The sequence below is a fragment of the Neovison vison genome, chromosome 11 (genome assembly GCF_020171115.1).
Source record: "Neovison vison isolate M4711 chromosome 11, ASM_NN_V1, whole genome shotgun sequence".
NCBI classification, from domain to species: Eukaryota; Metazoa; Chordata; class Mammalia; order Carnivora; family Mustelidae; genus Neogale; species Neogale vison.
The window spans coordinates 152,613,989-152,626,899 of NC_058101.1; the positions used below are offsets into that span (position 1 = coordinate 152,613,989).

The 12,911-nt window shown below is 40.3% G+C and overlaps 1 pseudogene; it reads right to left on the reverse strand.

Annotated features, from left to right (window-relative positions):
• Positions 1-5,598: 5,598 nt before the first annotated feature.
• Positions 5,599-6,450, reverse strand: LOC122919188 (annotated as a pseudogene).
• Between the last annotated feature and the right edge of the window lie 6,461 nt (positions 6,451-12,911).

Here is a 12,911-nt window from a genome sequence, read left to right on the forward strand (position 1 = left end):
CTAAAAACAAACCTGGAGGAAGCAGCCAAAATGTTTTGCTTTTCAGTGTAGGGAGAGCAATGGGAAGTATGTTTGGATACAGAGTTTAGTCTCTGGTGACCAGCGAATTTTCTACATACTGAATGGGAATTGATATTCTCATCTATACAGCTGGTGTATATCACATATCTCACATATATTGAAAACAGAGAAGTGAGGACATAAAACAGAAATTATTAAGGCAGACAAAGTAGGCTTTGTCTATTTTGGAGGGGCTGTCAAGGAGAGGGGTTCGGACCAGTGTTGGAGTGTGAGAGAAGTAGATAGGATAAGAAAGGGGATTTTGCTACAAGTCGCTGTAGGCTATATAAATTCCCTTTACCATTCCAAGAGACCGAGTAAATAAGTAGTGGTATCCTCTCTTGTTTTGTATAGTCTAGTGAACTGTACCTTTTGGTAAGGAGTGAACTACCAGTGTTTCATGAAAGTTGTCTCTTCCTCAAGACACTTTTTGGACTTACTACTTTTTTTCTTTAAAAAGAAAATTCCGAAAGTTTTCATTATATATGTTAAATAGGATTAGAAAGGAAAACCATTCCATTTCATCTTTTTTTTTTTTAATTTTATTTTTTCATTTGACAGAGAGAGATCACAAGTAAGCAGAGAGGCAGGCAGAGAGAGAGGAAGGGAAGCAGGCTCCCCGCTGAGCAGAGAGCTCGATGCGGGACTTGATCCCAGGACCCTGAGACCACGACCTGAGCCGAAGGCAGCGGCTTAACCCACCGAGCCACCCAGGCGTCCCCCATTTTATCTTGAAATAAAAAGCCTAGATATTAATCTGAATTTTGCCTTCAACTTTGGTGTATAAAAAAGTAAGATATGGAAGTGTATAGCTTTGTACTCTCTAAGGCCTTTGTTTTCATTTATTTGAACTTCCTTCTAGGGAACTTCCTTTCCACTTCCTTCTAGGGTCTGAGTTTTCTTGTCTTTGCCCTGCCGTTTCCTTTGCTAAGAATAAGTCCCTTCCTTCTCTTCTCCATCTAGGGAACTCCTACACCTACTCCAGGAGCCCACTCCCTTATCACCTGCTCTGTGAAAACTTCCCCTGCTCATGCAGGCATAATGAACTGCACTTTTCTTAATGGACAGCTAGCACATTGGATTATTAATAGTTTCTATGAGATTATGAACTCCCCGAGGTCTCACTGCTCTCTATATCCTCACCATCTTGCCCAGAGCCTGCCCAGTATACCTAAGTGACTGAAGCTTGAAGCACAGATAGTCCTTTATGGTGAATGGACTTTGGTTCTTTTTGGTTTTCTATGTGGAGGGACTGAGAGTAACACTTCCAGGCTCCCTTCGCTCTGCTCCTACACTCAAGTCTCCTCAAGGGAGGAGGAAGGAGCCTCTGATTAGCCTGGACTCCTTGGTCAGACTTTCTGCCTTGACTGAGGGGTAAGTTTGATTCTGGAGGGAAGTCGGAGGAAGTCCACTGCTGCCCTATGCTTGAACCAGCTGTATCAGTAATAAACCTGACAAGATGGTCTGGCTGACTCCCTGTCTCTCTCTCTCTTTCTCTCTCAATTGGTTCCCGACTCAGGACTGGAAGAAAGGCATCATCTATTGCTCCCCTGCTAAACCCCCAATGCCTGACATTTGTACAGTGCTTTTCAGTTTACAAAGCACTTCCACATCCGTTATTTCAAGGGTTGTAAATAAGGTAACAAAGAGCTGTGGGAGTTTCGGGAGCAAGTGATTAATTCCAGTTGGGGAAAGCACAGCTCACACAGAGCGGCAGGTCTGTAGGCCTCATTCAGCACGGATGTCGGGCTGGAAGGTCTCTGAATTCTGCTCCTTCCAAACCTTTATTGTGTCTGGCAGAGGACATTAGCCCCTTTCCGGAATTTGCCTTACCTACTGCCTAGTTTGCTTTTCTGATCCACTGTACATTTCATGCATGTCCCCCCGGTTTCTGACGTCTATTAGTTATGCACTGGCATGGCTTTGTCAGTCCCTTTGGGTATGCTACTGTGACATGACCTGGAATCCTTATGAGTCAGGACCTGTTAATCCCTCTCTAGGATCGCGCTCAGTGACTACTGCTCCTTTCTCCAATCTTGCCGCCAAAAAAATGAGCTGGCACAGCCGGCGTCGAGTTCTAATATTCTATCATCATTGGCCTTGATAGTTTAGAAACAACTGGATCTCTTTGCTCAGTCGCAGCAAAGGCCTCATGCCATCAGTGGCACTGTCACACTGAGGCACATCCCAGGTGACTTTGCAGATGCCAGCCGTCTTCCTAGGATGTGGGTCCTTCAGTAGACACTGAACTGATGCAAGTGTGTTAAAAGGCATTTTGGAATAAACAGCTTCCACAGAAGTGCCAAATTCTAATTGACATTGTTTTTCAAAGTGTTAGAATAGAAATTGAATTTCAAGGCAAAGGGAAAAAATTAGAATTGGGAGTAAAGAAAGTGAATCTGCAAGCAGAAATGAAATGAGTCAATCTAATTTCAAAGCCTGTCCTGAACCAAGGGTACAATAACAAACAGTGTTTGTGGAAAAAGAGAATCTAATATTTATAAGGGGTTCAACATCTAAGGGATGATAAATTGCACTTGAGAGGAAATGCTGCATTAGATAAATTTTATCTTGACACTGAGCCCTTTAACATGCCTGTAGAGCTTGTCTCGTACATCTGCTGTAGCCCACATACCAGCCTGTCTCTGCTAGTCACCGAAGGGTTATTTTGCTGAGAAAAATCTGTTTGACTTAGAAGCTGGAAGAAGGGAGAGGGAAGCTCAGAGATTGGAATCTAAATGAGTAACAGAAAAATTTCAAATGCCACCATGGCAGGGAAAAGATGAACAAGTCTACGATAATTGACACCTCTTCTTACAACCAATTCCATTCTACACGATCTCCAAACACATTCTTGGCCTGGTTTAACAGCATTTATGACTGTTTGGCATCACAATAGGGAATGTGACAAAGGAAATTGAATCAGTGGAGTGCGTTGTTGGGTGAAATTACCTGTGGAGATACAGACCCATGGCAATGGGACATGAGGTGGTCCTGTTTCACTGTGGGCCCTTAGTAGTAGTCCTTCTCTGATAACTAAACATTGGTGGGGCAGGAAGGAAAAGGAGGAGTAGACAGAGTCCCAGGTTGGGACTATATAGGTCTGGATGGGTGGGGAGTAAGGGGCTGAATGATATCACACGTATGGGCACGCCGCTGTGCACACATGCGTGCATGTGTACTTAACAGAGAGTGTAGAATGAAAACCCAGATCTAACAGGTAGGGTGCTCAGTTGCAGTCAAGTGAGGTTATGTTGGTATTTTCCGCTACCACATCTCTTCTCTTTGCTTCATGATTCAGCTTCTTTAGCTGGTGACTGACCTCCACAAGGGACATGTAAGACAATGCACTTAAGGCAAATAATCCAAATTGTGCTTTTAAGATAATCCAAGTAAAGGTTGGACATTAACCAGTGTTTGTTTAATATCAAATGTAATAGTTTAATATGAGTGCATTTTAATTTTACATATAAATAATGAGATGATTGTGATATTTTCATGCCTTGTAGGTATTTACTTTAATTTGACACTACAGATATTAATAGATCTGGATTTGAATCCAATTTCCACATTACCTTGGGAGCTTTGAGTTCTTTGAGCCCTCAGTTTTATCACTTAAAAAATGGGGATAAAATCTACCTTGAAGACTGTTGTGAAGATTGCATGAAAAAAATTTGTAAAGGACCTAGAACATATTAGATGCTCATTAAATTCCATTTTCTCTTTCTACAGTCTGGATAAATTAAATTTGATCTTTTTAAAAGAGGAAAGTATTATGCTATATTTTTGTTTCAAAAAGTCACTTTTGGTTAACCTTAAATATTTGATCAATGCACTAAGTCCCGAATCTTCAAAATAAAAATGATCAAAAATATAATTCTTTTGGAAATAATAGAAAATTTGAAGAAAAGTTTCAAGGATAGGACTAGCACAAGGAATAGTACAAAGAAAACCTGATTGTATTTTATTTTATATGGATTTACCTATAGTTAACATTTTGCCTTATTGGCTCTCTCATTTTCTCTCTCTTTCTCCGTGTGTGTGTGTGTATTTTTTTTCTGAACCATTTGAGAGTGAGTGGCATACATCTCAGAACTTACCCTTCAATATTTCAATGTGTATTTCCTCTTACCTTACCATAATACAGTTATCAAGTTCAGCAGAGTTAACATTGATAGAATATTTTTACCTAACCTACCATCCTAATTCCAATTTTGTCTGTCAACCCCAAAATGTCTTTTTTTTTATTTTAAGATTTTATTTATTTATTTGACACACAAAGAGAGATAGAGAGCACAAGCAGGATGAGGAGAGGGAGAAGCAGACTTTCAGCTGAGCGGGGAGCCTGATGTGGGGCTCGATTTCAGGACCCCGGGATCATGACCTGAGCCGAAGGGAGACACTTACCTGACTGAGCCACCCAGGCACCTCTCAATAATGTCTTTCATAACACATTTCGTTTCTTTTTTTTCTGCTAGTATGGGTATGTGTGTATATATATATATATATATACACACACACACACACACACATAGTATATATATATATATATATATATACACATATAGTATACTATCTATAGACATATATAGTATATGTCTCCTTTAATCTGATTTAATGTGACTAACAAAAATTGTATCTTATCATTTATTTAATCATTGATAAATTACATACATGGATGGCTAGTGTAACTATAATTTAATTACAGGGCAATAGAATCATCAACATAGCAACAATTTTAAACTCATCTACCCAGCTTTCCTGTTCTCTGTAATCTGCCCTCACTTTAATTTCCTATATGCTGCTAAAGGTAGCAATTTACAGCTGGAAAAACACAAGCCTGGGGCAGGAGCTTTGGGTGTGAATTCTAGCTCTACTGCTTGTTGACTGCAAGGTCTGAAACAAGGTTCTTAACTTCTAGCTTCTTCCAAAAAATTGTAGCCACTCAGTTAATAACTGAGGAGCCAATAAACAAATCTAGTTAATAGGTTTGGTAGGAAAATTAAATGCAATTATTTGCCTAAATGAGCCCGCAAAGATTCTTGGCACATAGCAGTTTCTCTGAAAATGTTTATTCCTTTGTCTTCCTCCTGTCAGTGTCAGGTTGTTGCTACATTCATTGCAGCCTCCTTAGCTTTGTTCATACAGACTCCAACCTCTGCTTTGTCTTTCCCTCTCTTTGAAGCCTACCCAAAGCCAGAGTATTTGCTAAAATTCAGCTCTACTTTTTAATGTATTATTTATTTATTTGACAGAGAGAGAGAGAAAGAGAGAGAGAGAGAGAGCACAGCAGGGGGGAGAAGCAGACAGAGGGAGAGGAAGAAGCAGGCTCCCTGCTAAGCAGGGAGCTGGATGTGGGGTTCAATCTTAGGACCCTGGGATCATGACCTGAGCTGAAAGCAAAAGCTTAACCGACAGCCACCCAGGTACCCCTGAGCTCTACTTCTTTAAAGCCTTCATGAAGCCATCATTAATCTCAGTACTCCCTCTATCATTAAAACCCTTATGATTCTTTATTGAAATATCTTCCTTTAGTTCTTAACTTGATGAGCACTCCACTGCCCCACTGTTGATGTCATCTATGATGTCACGAGGGTGGTGGCCATCAAAATGTAATCCATAGACTGCGTAGCCTCCAGGATCTCTTCAATGATTCCAGAGAGTTCTCTGGCTATCGATGCTGCACTGGAGTGCCTGGCTGGCTCAGTTGGTAGAGCATGCAGCTCTTGATCTTGGGGTTGTAAGTTGAAACCCCACTGTGGGCATGAAGCATACTTAAAAATAAATAAGTAAAAAAAAAATAGGGGTGCCTGGACGGCTCTGTTGGTTAAGCATCTCTCTTCGGCTTAGGTCTTGATTCCAGGGTCCTGGGGTCCAGTACCAAGTCGTGCTCCCTGCTCAGGGTGAGTCTGCTTCTCCCTTTCCTTCTGCCCCTGTTTTCTCTCGTGTACTCTCTCTCTAATAAATAAATAATTTTTTTAAAAAAATAAATAGATAAATAATAAAATTAATAAAAAGTATTGGTGTCATATCTGTTGGGCAATATTGACAATCTCATCATAAGTGATTTTCCATGGTGCTTAATGTTTTTCTGCTTCTTTCTATCTCTTGGTGGTTACTTGAAGGCTTTGGTAATCAGCACCAAGTCAGAAGGTACCGCTTCAGTCTGGGTCTGTCTGTTCTGAATGGTCAGTTTCATTGTAATATTCAGACCCTTCCCATCACCCCTTGCCTTGGCAATATCATCACCAAACTTTCTTGGGATAGACCCAGGGGGCCGGTCTTCAGGGCCAGGGCGGAAGTGGCAGTGACTTCCCCACCGGTGCACCTCAGGTATATGGCTTTGATGTCCCTGAGGTTGAACTCAGGTGGCATGGCGGAGGCGGCATGTGTCGGATGAACCCAGATTTGAGACAACTGAGGAGAGTTGCACCTAGGTGTCCTCCCAGCCAAAAGCTGAAAGTGAATGAATAAAAGCTTAAAACACTAACATTGAGGGTCCCAATAAGGCCACAAACACAGACGCTCTCACATAAAAAAGCAAACACATTACAGTTACTGCGAAATGTTCTATGCCTGGTGCTTTCCCTGCAGAGTGATATGAATCCTCGCAGCAGGGGATGTCGCCATAGTCCCATAGTCCCACGCGGAGGTCGCCAAAGTCCCATTTTACAGATGAGGAACCTTTGGTGCAAGGTCACAGAGCTAGAGAATGGCAGAGCCAGATTTTGAACCTGGGGTTGGTTCCATACTTCCTTTTATATTGGATAGTCCCTTATGTTGAAATTTATGTTAAGAAAATACAGATTTTTGACCCATGTGTGACAAATTCACATTAAGTTTTAGAGAAACAAAAACGGTAGCGGAGTTGGGCGGGTCTAACCTCTTGTTCAACATAAACTCATTTTTGTCCCCATGAGTCAAGGTAGCCTGTGGTTGACTCAGCGTGACTCAAAATGACAGTTTTATGTGCTGCTAAGGGAGAACTGGTTGACTAATAGGTAGTTCAGAAACCTTTTACACACAAAAAGCTCAATAATTTCCCACTTTAAAAGTGTCACTCGTAGTCATCAGGTAACGACCGGTAACGGCTGCTCAACAAATAGGCATTTATGATGAGGGCTTCAGTGCGAGGACCTGGACAGAATGACCCCTTGGGGCCCTCCTCATGGATGTAATCAATCTCACCAAAGCTCAGGTGGAGCCCAGAGTGGAGTACTTCTCTCCTGTCTCGCACCGTTGTGCTGCTGTTTCCGAAGAACACACCTTCTCTCTCCAGCTGGGAAGTCCTGTGAGGGCAGAGACTTGACTTTTCCTTTCATTTCCCCAAGCACCGGTTGCAGAGCCGAGCACGTAATAGGTACTCAGTAAACACTAATGCTTGTACACATGCTTGTACTACAGGGACACTTAAAGCCAGGTCAGAGCAACAGAGGACTCTAAATAGTGACCCTTCAGAGCCATTATAAAAGGGATGTGGGAGGCATATGTCTCAGCAAAACTCCGCAGATGACATTTACTGCTTTAGAGCTCTAGAAGCCACTGTGTTATTGTCGTTGTTAAACATGGACCTGAGTAAACGAAGAGGTCTCTTTTCTCAACTCTGTTCCTATTTTGGTCTCAACCTTGACAATGTGTGATGCAGAAATGAGTCTGTCTTTGTCCCTAATAAAGGACATTTCTGGAGTTAGAAGCACTAATCAGTTTCAACAGGTTTTAGAGTTGTATGACCCAGCACCAACGTTTTTGTAACGAAGACTCAGGACCACATCTTTGTAAAGAAGGCACAAGCTAAATCACAGGATATTCCTCCTACAGGATTTGATGGAATGAATAACCACATTAAAAAGTCAAAACAAAATAAAACACACAAAAAAGTTTAAAAAAAAATGATGAGCAGCATTTAAACAAGAGAAGTGTATCATTTAATTTATTTATATTTGATCCTAGTTTTATAAAAGCCTTTCTTATATCCAGTTTAAATATGCACAGAGGACTGCTGGGTTGATGTGTACTTTGGTAAAAGGTGAAAGATTTATGCGATCTGAAGAGACACCAGAGTATCGTGGACTTTAATATTAATAATGATTTATTTCATGTGGAGGTGTTTGGGCTAAAACTTTACTTGGGTATATCCTGCGTTACTTGAATTCTTTGCTGTGGATATGCATTATTAAAAAGTCAATATATATTTTGAATGCAGCGTTAGCAGCTTTGCAGGATATAGCACATTGAGACAATGTCCTCCTGCTCATGTACTCAGGTATTTATGGTCTTAACAATCAGCTTCCTTTCTCTTATTCTGGAGACTAGTCAGCATTTGCACACATAATCCTAACTATAGGATTTCCTATCCCCAGACTCCTGCCCTGTGGCATTGCTCTAGACTGAATGTGACGCCCTCACCCCACCCCACAAATCACATGTTGAAATCCTGACTCCCAAAGTGATGATATTTGGAACTGAGGCTATTGAGAGTCCTCTTGAATGGAATTAGTTCTCTTATAGAAGAGACCCCAGAGAGACCCTTTACTCTTCTACCATGTGACAACACTGTGTGAAGGTGGCCAGCTATGTACTGGGAAGTGGGCTTTCACCAGACACAGCATCTGCTAGCCCCTTGATCTTGGATTTTCCAGCCTCTAGAATGGTGAGAAATAAATTTCTATTGTTTACAAGCCACCCAGTCTATGCTATTTTGTTAGAGCAACCTCAGTGGATTGATACAGGTGTCCAGTCTGCCTTTAGGTGACCTTCTGCCCACCATTTTTTTCTTTTTCTGAAGATTTATTTATTTGAGAGAGAGAGGAGAGAAAGACTGCACATGTGCGCAAACGTGTACAAGTAGGGGAGGGGCAGAGGGAGAGAGAATCTCAAGCAGACTTATAGATGCACACAAAGGCCCAAGTGGGGTTTAATCTCAAGACCCTGAGACCACTACCTGAGCAAGATCAAGAGTCTGGTGCTTAACCAACTGAGATACCCAGGTGCTCCTCTGGCCACTATTTTGTTAATGTTGGAGTTTTACTTCTGCTAAGCATCACAATTTTAACCTTTCATCATTGTTTTTCTACAAAAATCTTTGTTCATAACTCTGACTACTTTTGAGGATAAAATCATAGAAGTAGGGTCAAGGCATATGACTTTTTTTTAATGGTCATGATCTTATATAGCCAAATTGATTTTCAAAAAAGCTATACTAATTGATGCTTTCACTAGAGGTATGTATAAAAATGCCTCTTCCATAACTCTCTTACCAGCACTAATCATTTTTTTGTTTGGTATTTGTGCCCATTCGATAAGCGAAAATGGTATTTAATTGCTGATTTAATTAGCATTTCTATTATTAGTGAGTTTTTTTAATATGAGGATTGAATTTTTAAAATTACAGTGGAATTCTATAAGTGGGCAGACAACACGATCATATTTATTTTTTAGGACTATGATTTGGGCGACGCATTGCAAGTGGCTGGCAGGAAGAACCCCAATGTCAGGCATACTAGGAAGGAGACCTCAGTGCCTGGTGGGCTGGTAGGTGATGAGGTTCTGAACAAAATAGGGGGACCGGAGATTTAACAGCATTTCAGCTCCACCCCTGACTTCCTTTTAGGCTTCCTGATTCCCTGTTATATGTTTTCACTTTGAAAAATTAGCATAGCTATAACTCTTTGACCCAATTAATTTAATGATGTTTTTAATCTCCTTAAATTTGGGGGAAGTTTTATAGTTCTCCCGAGAGATCCATTTCTATGCTTCGCATCCAGAAAATCAATAATTCAGAAAAGAATTTGGCTGTAAGGGGACATATTTGTTTCCTATGACACCTGTGTGGGGAAAAGTGGAAACGGATTCTATAGATCCACATATGATGAAGAAATACACTGATCTCCTATTGGCTTTTGCTAGTAATGGTAAGTCTCTTGGGTTTTACCTTAAAGTCCTTGTATGTTACATTTTTAGACTAGAGAAATGAAACATGCATAGTCGGGTTTTAGCCAAAACAAATCCTGATGAAAAAACTAGAGGCCCTCTGTCATTCTGAGCTGAATTGTAATTCTTTGTTCTCTGTAGACTTCAGATAAAAGGATTCATGTGGGATGGTAGATAGGGAGGTTTTAATTTGGATCAACTGGACTTACTGCTGGATTTTACACTAGCCATGCTGTGAGGCAGGTTCTTTGTTTTCAGCAATTATCAAACTAAGCCTAATTAAACTTGCTTTGCTTTGATGTACTGTAATGTTTTCCATAATTTTATATTCCAAACCATTTTCATAAGTCCTTGTTTGAAATCAAGGATAGACTCAGGATTCATTTTCTATCTGTCATGTCATGATTTAGTAAGTATCTAATCAGGTTTTAAGATGCTTAATTTTGGTCTATGTAATTCAACATTCTTCTTGTTGTGCAATTGGGACCCATGGAATTGTTTTTAAATACAATATGCTAATATATTAAATACAATAGATGTATGCAGGAGGCAAGTGCCAACTTTCAATCCTACGAATTAAGTATTGATCTTAAACTATACAACATACTCTTGTAGCTTGAAAAATTCCATTGATTTCCCTTTTTCTTGTGTTGTTCCTCAAGGGGACTTTAAAAGAAACACACACACAACCAGCTCATTTGGCCCAGTTGACTCTGTGTATATTTCTTTTGTGTAGATGTGTTGAAAGGGGTACTTTGTTGTCTTTTTTCTATTCACAAGTTGTTCATTTCCCACTTAGTGGAGCGTCCATTAGATCTCTGGTGCTTTATGGGTACTAGTATAGATGTGAATGTTTTTCAAAGAGCATTTTTCTTCACCATCAAAAAGAAATATTTTAAAAACACATTTACTTCATTCATCTAGTACCATGCTTGGAGTTCTTGTTGCCACAATGCCCTTTGTTGTTTTTCAAAATGGACTTAACTGTTTTTGTTAGTTTAGCGTAATTTCCTGTGGCTTTTGGCTTATCAGCTGAAATGGACAAAAGACACAAAACTTGATCAATCATGTTGCCCAGATCCCTCTTTCAGCTCAGATGTGCATGGGACTTTGCTATGAAGATTTTTTTAAAAAGATTTTATTTATTTATTTGTCAGAGAAAGAAAAAGAGAGAGAGATAGAGCATAAGCAGAGGGAGCAGCAGGCAGAGGGAGAAGCAAACTCCCCATGGAGCAAGCAGCTCAATGTGGGACCTGATCTGAGGTCCCAGGGATCACAACCCAAGCCAAACGCAGATGCTTAACAAACAGAGCCACCCAGGTGTCCCTATGAAGATCCTTCTAAACATTTTTGAACGTAGTTATGCCTCTGTCTTCAAGATTTGTCATGAAGAAATATTATTCTTATGTTTCTATGAAAATCAAGAAAACTTAGAGCTAAATGATTATCAATATTAGAAAAACTATGTATTGCTGGACACAATTTGATATTTTAAAAAAACTTTGTATTGCAATATAGTACATAGAGGAACATGGGTGCACATTCAGTAAATTTTCACAACCTGAAGACACCTGTTTAATTGGTACTCAGAGGGAGAGATCGCCAGGATCCCAGAACATCCCTTTCATGGTTCTAACCAGTCACTGCCTCCCACAACTCACCCCCAGATAAACCACTTTCCTAACTTCTAACAGCATGGCTTAGTTCTGTCTGCTTTTGTGCATTATATACCTGAATTATACAGCACAGTATGCATCCTTCTCTGGCTGGCTTCTTGCCTTTAACATTATATATGTGAGAGTCATCTGTTTTGTTGAATATAGTTGTAGATGTTCATTTGCATTGCTTTGTAGTTACCCATTGTATGACTATACCACAATTTATGTATCCATTTTACTATGACTATACCACAATTTACGTATCCATTTTATTGTTGAAGGGCAGCTTTATGTGGTGCTGGGGGATGGTGAGAAGGCACTGGAAAAGGGGTCAAATGACTTTAATTTCTGCTCCTGTATTAGCAGAAATTGTACACAAGTTAAACAGGTTTGGCTCTAACCTCTAAGTGCTTGTTCATTCTAGATGGTAAATACCAGGAGGACAGGGACTAGCTTGGTTCATCTTCCTCCTCCCACGAACTCAGTACCTCCTACAAAGGCACTCAAATGGAGGTTGATAGGATTCAAAATAGCTTGCCCCAGCAGAGAAGCAATAAAATGCAATTACGAGGACGTAAAACATGAGACATGAGGAAAATAGTGTAGGAACTTCCAACAGAAGAGATGGCTAAACGATAGAGAAAAGGGAAAAAGATATAACATAAAACAACACAAGACAATACTTACTTATTTGCTATAATGTAAACGAACCTAATTAAACAGAGTTTGTAGGGCATTAGTGAATCATCTAATAAAAGGTATGCATAAAGCAGTATTGGGTGCCTGGGTGGCTCAGTTGGTTATATGTCTGTCTTCGGCTGGGGTAATGATCCCAGGATCGTGGGATCGAGTCCTGTGTGGGGCTCCCTGCCCAACCAGGAGACCACTTCTCTCTCTGCCCCTCTCCCCAGCTTGTTTTTTTTTTCTCTCTCTCTCTCAAATAAATAAATAAATAAATAAAAATACTAAAAGAAAACAAAAACAGTGTTTTTTTGGGTATTCTCTTGTTCATTGAACAATCTCCCTTGGCCTCCCATCTGATTATTTTAAATGTATTTTGTTCAGGGGCACCTTGGTGGCACAGTTGGTTAAACCTCCTACTCTTGTTTTTGGCTCAGATAGTGATCTCAGGGTCCTGGGATTGAGTCCTGTGTTGGGTTCTGTACTGAGTCTCCTTGAGATTCTCTCACTCCCTCTCCCTCTGCCCCTCCTACTCATGTTCTCTCTCTCTCTGTAAATTAAATAAATAAAATCTTAAAAACA